At 46.8% G+C, this 15,033-nt stretch overlaps 1 long non-coding RNA gene across 1 annotated transcript; it reads right to left on the bottom strand.

Annotated features, from left to right (window-relative positions):
- Positions 1 to 257: 257 nt before the first annotated feature.
- LOC140602405 (uncharacterized) lies at positions 258 to 5,170 on the bottom strand. Its single transcript, XR_012005372.1, has 2 exons — positions 1,432 to 5,170; positions 258 to 1,111 (listed from the first exon to the last, which is right to left on the bottom strand). It is a non-coding gene; the product is annotated as an uncharacterized lncRNA (long non-coding RNA).
- Positions 5,171 to 15,033: the final 9,863 nt, after the last annotated feature.

Raw genomic sequence — 15,033 nt, 5'->3', positions numbered from 1 at the left:
CTGACTTTATAATTTGCTACCTTACTGAATTATGGAAATGATGTACTATTTTTATTTGAGGGAGAGATCTATTGAGGTTTAATGTGTAGCCTTATATACGGTCAGTTTTTGAAATGTCCCATGGGCACTTAAAGGAAAATTGTAGCAGAGGAGCTCTCTCTCTCTCTCTGTCTCTCATTGTCATATACATGTCATACCTTGTTAAGTATATTATTTAGGTCTTATTTATTTATATTTTTTATCCACTTAGTCTGTCAAACAAAAAAAGTAGACTCTTTTATTAGTGTGCTTCTCCTTCTATTTCTTATAAGTTCTGTTGCTTTACATGGATGCCACTTTATTTATGAGAGTTCATAAACACTATATTTTCATTGCAATTAAGTACACATTATATTAGTACATATAAACACTGGATTATATTATTAAAATTGGAAAGTTCTCCTTCTTTGTCTGATTTAATGACTTCATCCTGAATTCCACTTTATCTGATATTAAGATGGCAATCCCATTACCACCTGCATTAGTTTTCTGGGGCTGCAAGAACACAATACCACAAACTGGGCAGGGGTGGGGGCACTTAAAACAACAGAAATGTATAGTCTCGCTGTTCTGGGGGTCAGATATCTGAAATGAAGATATGGGCAGGGCCACACTCCCTCTGAAGGCTCTAAAGGGAGAACTCTTCCTTCCCTCTTCTAGCTTCTGGTGTTTGACACCAACTGTTGGTGTTTCTTGGCTCATAGATGCACCACTCCAGTCATACGGCTGCCCTCTCCCATGTATCTTCACACCATCTCTCTGTGTAGGTGTCTGTCTCTGTATCCAAACTTCCCCTTTTCAGAAAGACACCAGACATACTGGATGGCGCCCACTAGAATAATGTTTTTTCAGAGGATTTTTGAGATATCCAAGCGATGAGCCCTCTCATTGTTGAGATGTCTCTGTTCAGTGTTTGTGTCCCTTTCCTTCATTGATATCCTCCTTGGTCTCAGCTGGCTTTGGCAGCCCTCATTTCACGTAAGTTAGAGTCTGAGGATTAGGCCTGCCTTCTAGTTTCACTAAAAATGAAGTTTGCAGACTCCTTCGTTTTGTTGTTGCTTTGCAATGCTTTCTGGGGGGTGGGGGGAGAGGAAAGTACTGTTTTACACAGCCACATATGAGAGGTCTTTACCAATTTCTAAATAACAGGAATCAATACAAATTTCTCTTAAAAGATTCTTAGATCAGGGGCGCCTGGGTGGCTCAGTTCATTAAGAGTCTGACTCCTGATTTCAGTTCAGGTCATGATCTCAGGGCTCAGTGTGGGCTCTGGGCTCAGTGTGGAGTCTACTTGAGGTTCTCTTACTCTCTCACTCTGCCCCTCCCCCACTCACATGCACACTGTCCCATGTTCTCTCTCTTAAAATAAATTTAAAAATCTTAAAGGGGCACCTGGGTGGTTCAGTGGTTGAACATCTGCCGTTGGCTCAGGTCATGATGCCAGGGTCCTGGATCGAGTACTCCATCGGGCTCCCCACAGGAGCCTGCTTCTCCTTCTGCCTATGTCTCTGCCTCTCTCTCTTGTCTCTTGTGAATAAATAAATAAAATCTTTTTTTAAATAAATAAAAATAAAAATCTTTTAAAAAAAAGATTCTAGGATCAACTCAATCCTTGAATCACAGTTAGCCCCTGGGATGGGCTTTCTTCATCAAGATTTCTTCATTGGGGTGTAGTAGTCAATCACAATGCTTTGGAAAGAGCCCAGTTCAATGTCATGGGTTGAATGATGCCCCCTATCAAAAAATAAAAATAAAAAAGATATGTCCACCACGAACCTGTGACTGTGATGTAAATTGGAAAAAGGGTCACTGCTGATGTAACTCAGCTAAGGATGTAGAGATTAGATCATCCTGAATTATATAGTTGGCCCTAAACCCAGTGACAGGTATCCTTAATGGAATGAAGACACACAGAGGAGAAGGGTCGTGCGAAGGCAGAGGCGGAGTTTGGAGCGATGTGTCTATAAACCAAGGAAGCTGTCAGTCACCGGAAGCTGGAAGAGGCTAGGAACAGTCTTGGAGGAGCCAACCGTGCTGATGCCCTAACTCTGGTTCTAGTTTCCAGAACCGTGAAGGAATGTATTTCTGTGGCTTTAAGCCACCCAATTTAGGGTCATTTGTTACAACAGCCACAGGAGACTAATATACAGTTTGAATTCTGCCTCCACGGGTTCCAAGGTGTGTGACCTTGAGCAAGGCTCTGGGAGGCAATGGAGGGAAACGAGCCAGAAGAAAAGTGTGATACAACTCAAGTCTTTACGGAGAGGTTGAAGGGCAGTGGTAGCACCAGTGTGCTGTGCAGCCACAGAGGACCAGACCGAGACTGGGGAGTAGGCTCGGGCCCCAGTAAGGCGAAACCCTAAGAGTCAGGACAATCCTGATGTGGAAAGGCACCCAGCTTGGGTGATCACAAGGGCTGAGTCACTGCGGTTATGCAAGGAGAGAAGAGGACCCCCTTCAACGTGAACACTAGGAGCACAAGGCCAGAGTCCGAAAGACTTCACTCCTGCTGTTAACTGCTGGTGACATTTGGCAAATTACTTATTTTCTGAGCTTCGGGAGTCGCAGGTATAATATAAAGGTAATGACAGCAACAAAGGTTGTTGTGAGGATAGCGTGAGAACTGCAATGGTAAGAGCACCTACTGTGTGCCAGGCATCATGCTAAGTACCGTCGCTTGTGTTCACGCCCTTATGAGATGCTTAGTGTAGTGACTGGCACCTACGTGCTCACTAAATGGTACCTGTCATGATTTTGTTGTAGTGTTTTTAATGTCAGGGTAGAATGTTCTTCTTTTTTTAAGATTTTATTTATTTATTCATGAGAGACACAGAGAGAGAAGCAGAGACACAGGCAGAGGGAGACACAGGCTCCCTGCAGGGAGCCAGATGTGGGACTCGATCCCAGGACCCCGGGATGACAACCTGAGCTGAAGGCTCAACACTGAGCCCCCCAGGGACCCCTATGGTAGAATGTTTTTGACCTGGAGGTGCACCAAGGATTAAGCTTAGGGAACGCACAACACCTTTCAAGGTGGGCACACAAGTTGGTATGTATATGTGCTTTTTCGGGGCGTGGATTCACAGCGGTCTTCCAAATCTCAAAGGAAGAGTGGCCCAGACAAGCACAGGCATCTGCTCTGAGGGAAGCGGGATCCTTCCCATCCTGGAACTGGATGGAGTGAAGGCTGCTGCTTTCCAGTGCGTGTCTGGGACAAAGCAAACCTGGGTGTTCATTCTGACGCAGGGACCCGGTGGCCTGTCGCCAGATTCTCCCCCAGTCTCGCTCCCACCTGTCAGTTATTGGCCAATTGGGGTGGGGGGAGCAGCAAGACAAGAAAAAAAGACATTTACAATTTTGATGTGTGTGGGGCAATTTCTACCGACAATTCCCAGTGTCCGGAAACGCCCACCACCTCGGGCGCTTCCACCTGAAGCCCGAGGAGCATCATTTTCCATTCTCGTCTCTGAGATAATAAGTTGGAGAGAAGCTTCATATTTCAAATCACAACTATTTTCCAACTAGAGGAAAGTGGAAACTTTTCAGGCAAATTTCATATGCAGTAACACAATTTCCTCCTGTTCCGCTTCTTTTTTTCACCTAATACATGATAAATATTCAAGATCTCCTTGAGAAAAACATGAGCAGAGCTGGGGCGGGGATCGTCACGGCTGCTAGGTGCAGGCTGCCAGCGGGGCGGACACAGGCCCTTCTCCTGTGAGGCCCCTCTGGATCCCCGTCTCTGCCCGCTACCCCACCTGTGCCTGGGAGAGCCCTCACTCCTGTTAGAATTCGCAGAATTAGATCACTGAAACTTATTTATTATCTGAATAGTGGTCCCCAAATTCTGCTCAGGCAAAAACCATGTTCATTGGGAAAAAGCCCTGAAGAGGCACTTGGTAGAGGAGGTGAGACCAACCACATTGTTAGGATGTTTAAGTGACTTGGAGGCTCCCTTTTGCAGGGCTTAGAGGTCAGGGGACAGGCATAGGGGACAAAAGAGAGAGAGAGAGAGAAAGGGAACCGTCACCAAGGGGGATCAGTGGGTTCCAGCAGCATGGGAGAAGGTACATGACAAACAAGAGGTGGCTGTTTGGAGGGGTGGCATAACTAGCTCTTCTCCATGGAGCACTGGCCACGGGCCCGGAACTGAGCTATCCCCCCACCCCCACCACGGCACTGAACCCTCACAGCATCACTGCGGGGGACACACGATTGCTATCCCCATTTTACAGACAAGAAGCCAAAGTTCAAGGAACTTAAGCTGCCTGAGGTTCTGCGACAAGTAAAGTAAAACATGAGATACCGCTACATACCCACTGCATGGTGTGATTCAAAAGAGTCACCACACCAAGTGTTGGCGAGGATGTGGAGCAACTGGCACTCTGTACGCTGGATGTGTAAAATGGATGATCACTTTGGAAGACTGGCCATTTCTAATAAATTTTTTAAAATATTTTATTTATTTGTTCATGAAAGACACAGAGAGAGAGACAGGCAGAGGGAAAAGCAGGCTTCCTGTGGGGAGCCCGATGCGGGACTCAATCCCAGGGCCCCGGGATCATGACTTGAGCAGATGCTCAACCCCTGAGCCACCCAGGTGCCCCTCTAATAAATTTGAACATATACTTAACCCATGACCCATAATTCTACTCTGAGGTTTACCCAAGAGAAATGCCTGTAGTAGGTCCACAGGTGGCCAAGAATGTTCAAAGCAGCTTTATTCACTAGAACCCCAAACCAGAAAACTCCAAATGTCATCAACAGGTGACCGGACAAATACCCTACATATATACTACAAAGGAAAACTGCTCAGCAATAAAAAGGAGCAAAATAGTAACATACACAATATGGATGAATCTCGAAATGGATACACTGAGCAAAAGAAGTTGGACCCGAGTGCACACTGCATGATGACAGGGACAGGAAGCAGCGTTATGGCTGCCCAGGGCTATGGTGGGCACAACCTGACGGCAAAGGGGGACAAGGGTGATGATCTCAGTGGCAGTTGTATGCGTGCAGACATTTGCCAAAACCCACTGAATGAATAAATTCTTAAAACGGGTGAATTTTATTGCATAGAAATTATATCTCGGTGAGGTTGTCTAAAACACAATTCGAAGTACTTGTGTCTTTGTGATCCTACTCATTGCCCTACCCACCCCTCCCTCTTGCCCCTTCATTCATCTCTAGGGCTGTGCCCTTGTTGTCCTCACTGCCTGCAACACTCCCCCTACATACGCCCGCCTGTATCACTCCCTCCCTCACTGCCTCCAGATCTCTGTTCAAAAGTTACCTACCTGTGAGGCCTTCTCTGGTCCCAGCCCCCCCACGTAAAATAGCACCCACCCTATGATTCTCCAGGCCTTGGCCCTCTTTCTCTTCCGTAGAATTTACCATATCCTGACATATTATCACACCGGCTGACTGTCTATCTCCCCTACTAGAGTAAGCCCCACAAGAGCAAGGACTCAACCCTCACTGACCGTGCTCTGAGGTCTAAAACAGCGCCTGGCATGGAGCAATCATTCCTCGTTGAACGAGTGAATCAAACCTTCCCACCATGCTTTCCCTACTGTTCTTCCCCTAAGAAAGGAGAAATCCTTTAATATCAAAAAGATCTCTCTCAGAGATGTACCCACCCTGCCACAAAACAGTATTTTTTCCTTAAAAATTAATAATAATAAGAATAGAATACTTTGCTTCTCAGTTTCATCATTCACACCCCATGCTGAGTATTACCCACAAGAACATTCAGTGGATATTTGTCCTACATTTCTGTGACTGAAGAACCTCCAAAACAAAGAACCATTTTTCCAAGGTGACTTCTGTCTTTAACATCAGTGACTGGTAGGAACTTAAATCTGCTAGCAACTTTTAAAAACTGCAAAATCCCTACAATATTTTTGTTCTGCTTCGCTGATTGCCCTTCTACGTGTATATTTATTTATTTACATAATCAGGATTACACAGCATGATGACATATATAGTCTGGTATCCTGTTTTTCTCATTTAACATTACAGAGTAAGTATTTTTCCATGTCATTAATAATTCTTGGAAAATATAATTATTAATGGCTATGGAATATAATATCATATGGATGTACCATAGTTTATTTAGCCAGTCTCTTCCTATGGACTATTCAGGTTGTTTCCTTTTTTTTAATTTCAATTATAAATAATGAATGTCATTGCGTATGAGTGCCTGAATTTCTGAGTATTTCCTAGAGGCAGAGTCCTAGCCCCAAAGGAGGTGAAGGAGTTTTTTAAAGGTTTTTAATACCTAGTCCCTACTTGTTTTCCAGAAAAGAGATACCAATTTAAATTACCAATAATAGAATATGAGAATTCTGTGTTGCTTCTTCCTTGCTGCCACTGGGCTTTACCATTTCTTAACTCTTTACTCATTTGGTAGATAAAAATGCTCTTTTGCCTTAATTTGTATTTCTTTAATAACTGGTAAAGTGGAACATCTCACTTCATTGACCATTTGTATTTCATCTTATGTAAACTGTTTATAGTATTTTCCCATTTCATAATTGGACTGTTAAAGTTATCTTGAGGAATTGTCAGAGCTCTCAGTACATAATAGGGATATTAACTCTTTTAATAACTTTTCATGCTTGTTGGAAACCTCTGTTTTTCAGTTAACCTGCCTTTCGTTGTATTTGTTACTTCTTGGAGTATATAGATCTTTAACTTCCTTACTGTGGTTGATGTTGTTGCTTTTCTTGGTAAGTAGCCCTAAGTTGATGATCATTGTAGTTGGAGATTTCTCTACTTTTGTAGAGATGATGTGAGCTGGTTGACACCTCAGGGGGCGAAAGGGCAATCATTTCTGGACCCATTTCTTGTGACATGCATGGCCCTAGGAGACTTGTGTCATCCCACGGAGCCTTACAAGCACCCTTAGAAGGAAATATAGTCCCATATTACAGATGAGGACATTGAGATTCAAGTGGATTATCCAAGGTCGCATAACTGGGAAGTACACTAGAAGATCTGACACCAGGTCATCCTGACCCAAGTGCCATGTTCCTTCCACTGGGCCATCGATGCCTTTGGAGGCAGGAAATTAAATAGAAGATAAGATGGGCTTCTATTGTAGAGCTTGGCTAACCCTCAGGCTCCTCCCAGGCACAGTCCCAGGGAAAAGGCTCAGATTAGATTAGGCCTGGGTGACTCAGTTGGACGCTTGATTTTGGCTCAGGTCATGATCTCAAGATCATGAGATTAAGCCTGGTATCGGGCTCTGTGCTCAGCAGGGAGTCTGCTTATTCCTCTCCCTCCCCCACTCTCTCTCACACACACACACAAGTAAGCAAATAAAATCGTTTTTAAAAAATTAATCTGTTTAAAATAAGAAATGTATACAGCATGGTAACTGTAGTTAATCATACTGTTTTGCATATTTGAAAGTTGCTAAGAGAACAGATCTTAAAAGTCCTCAACACTAGAAAAAAAATTATAACCATGTGTGATGATGGAAGTTAGCTAGACTACTATGATGATCATTTTGCAATATATGCCAATGCTAAATCATTACGTTGCACATCTGAAACTTAATATAATGTTATATGTCTATTAGACTTCAATAAAAACACAAAAGGAAGAATGGAACACTTCTGGTACAGCTGACTTTATGTACAAGGTTCAGGCCTGGTACTCATTCACTTCCTCTGTCATTATTTTGGCAGTGTTAAGCACAAACTGTGCACCAGGCCCTTCGCTAGGACTGGCACTTACTGAAAAATAAAAGGATGGACAAGTTAAAAGAGTCCAACACCACCAATACCATCAGGATCACCACACCCAACATTGTGTCCTGGACCTCGCATCACAGGGGCTTAGCCAAGAGCCTTATTATGAACACAGCACTTTGATTCATGTGCCCAGAGTATCAGTCAACTATTGCTATGATAATGCTGCATAACAAACAGCCCACACATTTTAGTGGCTTATAACAGGAACCATTTCTTCCTCCCCCGTGTCTGCAGATCAATTTCTCTAGCTATTACCCCACCTCCTATGCCAAAGGTTCTCAACTTTTCATCTTCTCAAATATATTAAAAAATTCACCTGTATACTAAAGTCTCACAGGCACAATCCAAATTTTGATGAGACCAAAAAATGTTTTCAAGACACTGAAGCATTATGCGAGTTTAGCCTTGTTGTCCGTACTTCAGTGGCTGTTATTTCTGAAAAGCTAAGGTAGAGATGAGGCTGGAGACACGATTCCCATTTCCCTTGTTGCTATTCCTCTGTCTTTTTCACTCATAAGCCATGTTGAAATTTGATAAGGTAAGAGAACTACCATGATGGTGAGGACCCTGAATCTCCTCTGATTTATCTTTAAAAAAAGTATTTATTTATTTATTTATTCATGACAGACACAGAGAGAGAGAGAGGCAGAGACACAGGCAGAGGGAGATGGAGAAGCAGGCTCCATGCAGGGAGCCTGACATGGGACTCGATCCTGGATCCCCAGGATCATACCCTGGGCTGAAGACGGCACCAAACCGCTGGGCCACCGGGGCTGCCCTCTTTTTGTTTGTTTGTTTGTTTGTTTCGTTTTGTTTAATAAATGACTCCCAGCCATGGTACTTTACTTTCACCACAAGTCACTCATGGTACATTTTACCACAGATAAGTGCTGAATTACACAGCGGTGGGGAAGCATGGTCAGTCATTTAGCTATCAAGACAGCATATATTAGTTGAGCATCTACTACGCACTGTCAGACACCAGGAAGATCCTGCTCCTATAGAGCCACATTCTAGGTGGCAGAGGAGGGAGAGTAAGAAAGGCGATAAATAAATATATTTTTTAAAGATCATTTCAATAGATAATAAATGCAATACATTTGAGGGAAATAAAGCATGATGATAGTGGGATGGAGTGGGAGGGAGAACAGCAGGGTAGACTTCTTGGAGGAGATTGATTGGATTTGAAGCTTGAATGGTGAGGAGTCAGCTACGTATGTCTGAGGAAGAACATTCCAGGCAGAGGGACCTGCATGGGCAAAATCCAAAACAAGAGCAGAAAGAACCCTCACTGGTTAGAGCAGAGTGAACAAGGGGAGGTGGTCAGTGAGGAGGAGAGATAGAAAGGGACAGCTCCCGCAATTCCCTGAAGGCCTGGAAAAGATGTTGGGAGCTGCCTCTAAGGACACTGGAAGGCCCTGGAGCGCTCCTTGGGGTCTGGCATGATCTGATGTCTCTCTGATGGCTGCAGGGACTGCCTGGTGGAGCTGGCTCACCTGGCTGGCTGGATGTGGGCCTCTCTTTCCTATTTTCCGTGGCCCCTCTCCCAAATCACACCTCCTCCAAAGAAGAGGAGGAGAGCCTGTGGTGCAGAAGAACCAGCAGCCATGCCTCCCTGCCTGAATTTCTGGGCTTCCATGCACGACCAAAGCCACCAAACTTTTCCTTCCAAGCAGCACTGGCCTTCAGCACACATGAGCTAAATCCACATGAGTGACTCAAAGGGTGAGAGCCCCAGACACTGGGGCACTAGCCTGTGTGTGTCGGCCACCTCTAGGCCATGACCAGGCCCTGCTGAGTCTCCTGGACACTGTGGCTCTCCAGCAAGTGAATTCACCTGGTGCATCGCTACCACTTTCCAGCTCCTGAAGAGCTGCACCCCACCTGAGATCTGGGAGGCAGTCAGGGCAAGGCTGCCAATCCCCATTCACTGAGGCACAGAGAAATGAAGTTTGAGGCCAGAGGCACAGAGGCCCAAATGACAATGCCAGGGATCAAACCAGACACTTCTCGCCATAAACCTGGCGCTCTCTGACCTCTTCCCCAGCCCCTGGAACAGTCAGAGGCAACCCTGGAAGGCTTACCACATTGCTGGCGCTGTCCTGAGACTTTACCCATATTCATTAAAGACCCATGAAGTAGGGACTATTATTATCCCCATTTCTTAGATGAAGAAACAGATGCCTAGGGACGCTAAATGATTTGCTCAAGGTCACACAGAGCTAGAAAGTCGCAGGCCCAAGATTTGAACCAGGCACCCTTTACCACCATGCTGTGCTGCCTGTGGTGCTCGTTTGTGGGAGCAAGGGAGGCAGAGGTGTATGAACACGGTGCGCCACGTGCATATTTGCGTACACGGCTGTGTGTAGATGCGTACGTGTGGTGCACCAGTGTGTGTATACACACGTGGGTGTGTGTGCAGATCTGCTTTTGCATGTGGCTCTTGCTGAGTGCCAATGCACCTGCTTTTTGTGTATGTCTGCATTCATGAGCATCCAGCTGTGGGTGTGGGTATGTCTCTCACACACACAGGCACCGGTGTTGTATACTAACATGTGCCTGTGCAGCCAGGTAGGTTTGTCAATGTGGCTGTGGCTGCCCACACATGTGTGTCAGGGATTTGGGGACGCTTTCTCAGTGTGTGTGTGTGACAATGCAGGTGTGTGTGACCTTGAGCATTTGCTCTTGCAGATGATGTGGTTTGGAAAGCCACGACGCCAGCGCACTTACACACTGGTGTCTGCAGCTGTGATGGTATGCCCCAGAGTGTGCTTCCCCCGGGGTCTGTCCTGCGCAGCCCAACACCGGGCAGGGTCCCACATGGGAGACACAGGCAGCCCTCGAGTTAGCCCAGCTTCCTTGCAGAGTCAAAATTCAGCACCAGCATCACCAGAAACTCAGTAGAAAAGCAGTTTTGAAAGTGGAAAAATCAATATGTGTTTGTTCCCTAAACCCTGAGTTACTTCTCCCTTTGCTTTCGTGCTTTGGGAAATTGCCTGCAGCACCTTGGGGGATGCTGTGCACAACCCCTGCAGCCTGCATGTGATCCAGTGCCAAAGGACAGGGGAAGGTCACTTCCTGGGGAGCTCTGCAGGGCATGCCCTCACCAGAAGGCTCAAGAAGTATTGGCTGCCTCCCTCCCTGCCTCTGCCTTGCCCCTGCCTGGCCTGCACCCACCTCTGCCAGCAGTTTCCAGGGCAAGGGGAGGGGACCACAGAGTGGGAGCCTGGGGAGAGGCAAGGGAGGGCTCAGCCAGTACTGCACAGCTAGGGCTGAGCCTGATGCAGGGCACTGAACCCTACCCCTCTGCTTCAGTGGCTCCGGTTCATCATTCCACCCTCAAATTGAGTGTGGGATGCTCCACACACGAAAACCAGGATTGCACTCTCCTCTGAATAGGCAGCTGGTTAAACCCTGTCCCAGTGGTTGTCCTGCCTCAGCTTGCATAATAAACCCAGGGATGGGGAACTCACTGCCTCCTGAAACTACCAGTTCCCCTGAACAGCTTTAGGACGTGAGGGTATTCAGCATTCCCTGACCTACTGTGTGCTCAGCACACTCCAGGTCCTGGGGCACAGAGGGGAGTCAGGTAAGACAGCAACATCCTCTTCCTGTCTCAATTCAAGGGTGGAATGATAGACCTTTTACAGATCCTCAAAAGTTGGGCCTGTCTAGAGCTCTGTCTCCCTTCCCTCACCACATCCCAGGCCTGCCCCCACCTGCCATTTCCTCTCTATCCCTTGCTTCCCAAGAGAGCCCTGAAGAGGAGGCCTTCACCCCTGGGTTTGGCAAAGCTATGAGATCCAGACAGTTCTCAGGCTCCAGAGGCAAGGTGCTGACATGAGAGGAAGAAGAGGAATCTCTAGATGGCTTCTCTGCATTAGGTCATAGCCCGTGGGCAGGCTGGGCTTCTCCCACTCAGGAAATCCCTGATGACCTGCCAAGGACCAGATGTGAGGTTCTCTGACAACACCAAAGGCCACAATTTATAACAATTACAGCACTAAGTGTCTGGCTAAAAGGGTGATGGTGGGGGATCAGAGAAAAGACAGAAGATTCATAGGAAGAGAGAGGGACCAACAAAAGTAAAACTGGAGAAGAATATGCCCAAAACAGAGAGAGGTGGAGAGAGAGAGATACAGAAGCAGAAAGATAGTCAGAAACAGAGCCTCACAGAGACAAAGATGAGAGATGCAGACAGGAACATAAGAAGACAGTCCTAGAGACAGAGATGGAGTGGCCAGACACAGAGCAGGAAGACAGGAAGACCAGGATGACTATGGAACACCCATGCTTCCTTATGGCTCTCCTGCTTAATTCAAAAAGAAAGAAAAGAAAAGAAAAGAAAAAAAGAAAGAAAAGAAAAAAAAAGAAAAAAAAAGAAAAGAAAAGAAAAGAAAAGAAAAGAAAAGAAAAGAAAAGAAAAGAAAAGAAAAGGAAGGGAAGGGAAGGGAAGGGAAGGGAAGGGAAAGAAAGAGAGAAAGAGAGAGAGAGAAAGAAAGAGAGAGAGAGAGAGAAAGAAAGAAAGAAAGAAAGAAAGAAAGAAGAAAGAAAGAAAGAAAGAAAGAAAGAAAGAAAGAAAGAAAGAAAGAAAGAAAGAGAGAGAGAGAGATTTGAGGTAACTTGCAATAAAGATCCGTATGTAATAAGGCATACACATAGAAGTAAAAATTCAAAGCCAAACTATTATGGAAGAAGGAACAAATAATGATGCCAAAGACCGGGAGTGGTAGACTATGACTTGAGTGGTCTGCAATGAACCACTGAGTTTTCATGCCCTTGGGTACCCACCTCCTCTGGATTCCGGGCTGGCCCGGGCATGTTTCAACCAGTAGAATGTCACAGAAGCAATGCCATTCCAATCCCAAGCCTAGTCCTTAAGAAGTCCTGGCAGTTGGCGGCTTCCATCCTTCTGTGCTCTGCAGGGAAAGCCAGCCACTATGTAGCCAGCCTGACTCTCCTGAGGCCATCTTGCTGCTGTGAGGATGCCCGAGTTAAGTACCTGGAAAATCCACTTGGAGAACAGAGGAACTCAGATGACGAGAACCAAGACCCCAGACGTTGGGACCCGAATCAAGCTGGGCCAGCCAGCCCTCTGCTGCAGCCACATGGAGCCCTGCCAAGCCCTGCCCAAACTACAAAGTCAAAAGCAACGAATAAAATGGTTGCATCATAAGTCATCAAGGTGTGGGGTCGTGGGCTTCACAGCAACGGGTAACTGAAAGACTGGATTGATAGAGTAAGGAAATCCAACGGAAGCCATCATTTCCTTCGGCTGATAGACAACAGGGGGCACAGAGTATCTCTTTTCAGTTAAGAATCACCAACGACACTCAGCAACTTCGTGGGAAAATCGGCCAAGGTCCAGCAACAGCACCCTTGGAAGAGTTAGTCACCTGCACGCTTGCCTGGTGAAGGATGGTAAGGGTGATGCCACTGCTGAGCATGTCACAGAGATGGTAAAGGGTGGGGGGTTGTTGGGGCACTTACCATAGGCCAGTCCATCCCCTTAGAGAGGTTGAGAGGCTGACACTCAGGGAGGTGAATGGTTGCCTGAGCCCTCATAGTTAGGACTCATCAGAGCCAGGATTGGAGCCCAGACCCCATATGCAACTAAAATAAGGGTGCAACTAAAATAAGCAGCATAGGACAGCCAGGGTGGCTCAGTGGTAGCGCCGCCTTCAGCCCAGGGCGTGATCCTGGAGACCAGGGATCGAGTCCCACGTAGGGCTCCCTGCATGGAGCCTGCTCCTCCCTCTGCCTGTCTCTCTCTCTCTCCCTCTCTCTCTGTGTCTCTGCCTTTCTCTGTCTCTCATAAATAAATAAATAAATAAAATAAAATAAGCAACATAAACAAACACCTGTCCAGGAACCTTGAATTCAGAGCCACCTCTGTGTCTTGGAGACAGGAGCCTCCATGCTCCCCCAAGCCTTCACATCCAGGGAAAGGAGGAAGGACAGGTGGTGCTCCCACCCTCTCAGGGTGAGCTGACTCCCCTTTATCCAGACCAGGCCTCCCCAGGGGATGAAGTCCTGACAAGGCTCCATATCAGGGTCCGCCCAGCCCCGGCCCCGGCCCCAGCCCCGGCTGGTCCAGGCTTGAGCTGCCTGCATCAGGCAGCCAGGGCCCCACACCTGCTGGCTTCATTGCCAGGCCTGCAGGAATCGCTTGACTCTGAAATTGGTTCCAGGAACACTTTTGCTCCCATTATTACACTGCCTTCCCTGACACCCCCTCCCCCAGCACTTTTTTTTTTTTTATACTAAACTTTCTCTGAATTCACCTGATTTTTCCCATCTCCTTTACATTCTTTATGGCAATGGAGAAATAATCACCGCTTCTCCGGCAGGGTGATGGGAGTGTGCAATATTAACTGTAAATCAGGCAGAAATTGGTGGAAGGGGAAGGGTTTGATGAGGTGCAGAGACATTATATCATTTTAAAGCACTTTTCTGGTCTCCAGTAATCCCCATGTAAATGAAAAGGAGTTGACGACGTGCCTCTCTCTCTGAGGTTGCCTTTAGGAATGCAGAGAAAATGCTCCTGGAAGGAGGACGCAGGGCGGAGGAAGGTTGACTGGGGCCTGACAGGGGAGGCAGAAATGTCCAGGGCTGTGCCCTCAACCCCTGCAAACCAAGGCTGGGCACACACCCCAAACTGGAATCATCCTGGCAGTGCTGTGGCTTCTTGGAAGATGAGGAGCCAGCTAGGGTGGGGACCGGTGGGGGCAGCGCTGCATCAAACTGTTCGTTGTCCTACGGCCCAATGGACTCGTCAGGAATGGTGCTGCTCCCAAGGGGACGTCTGCAACGTATGGGGACTCTGGAGGTTTTATCTGCTGCCATCACGACTGGGGGGCAGGACAGAACATGGTAGAAAGGAAGGACCCGAAACATCCTGCAATGCATAGAGCGCTCCCACGTAACTGTCCCTCCGCTAATGCCACTGGCTTCCCCTCTGCGTGCTCTCCATTCGAGGAAGTGATTGTCCTGAAAATGACCATCCAGCAAGACCCACCACTGACAGGGGCCATCTCACCAGGGGGATGGTTCGTGACCTCCTGGTTACCTTTAAATTTAAGTTCATTAGCCTAGGCTAACAGACCACTAGTTTAACTGAACTCAGCTACCTGCATTTCGCCCCACCTGGGATGCCACTGATCGTAAAGGGAACCATCGTTTATTTACTATGAGGGAAGGAAATGACGCTGTGACCCAGAGCTTACGCATC

This window comes from Canis lupus, chromosome 13 (assembly GCF_048164855.1).
Source record: "Canis lupus baileyi chromosome 13, mCanLup2.hap1, whole genome shotgun sequence".
Lineage (NCBI taxonomy): Eukaryota > Metazoa > Chordata > Mammalia > Carnivora > Canidae > Canis > Canis lupus.
This window is presented reverse-complemented; position numbering and strand designations above follow the sequence as displayed.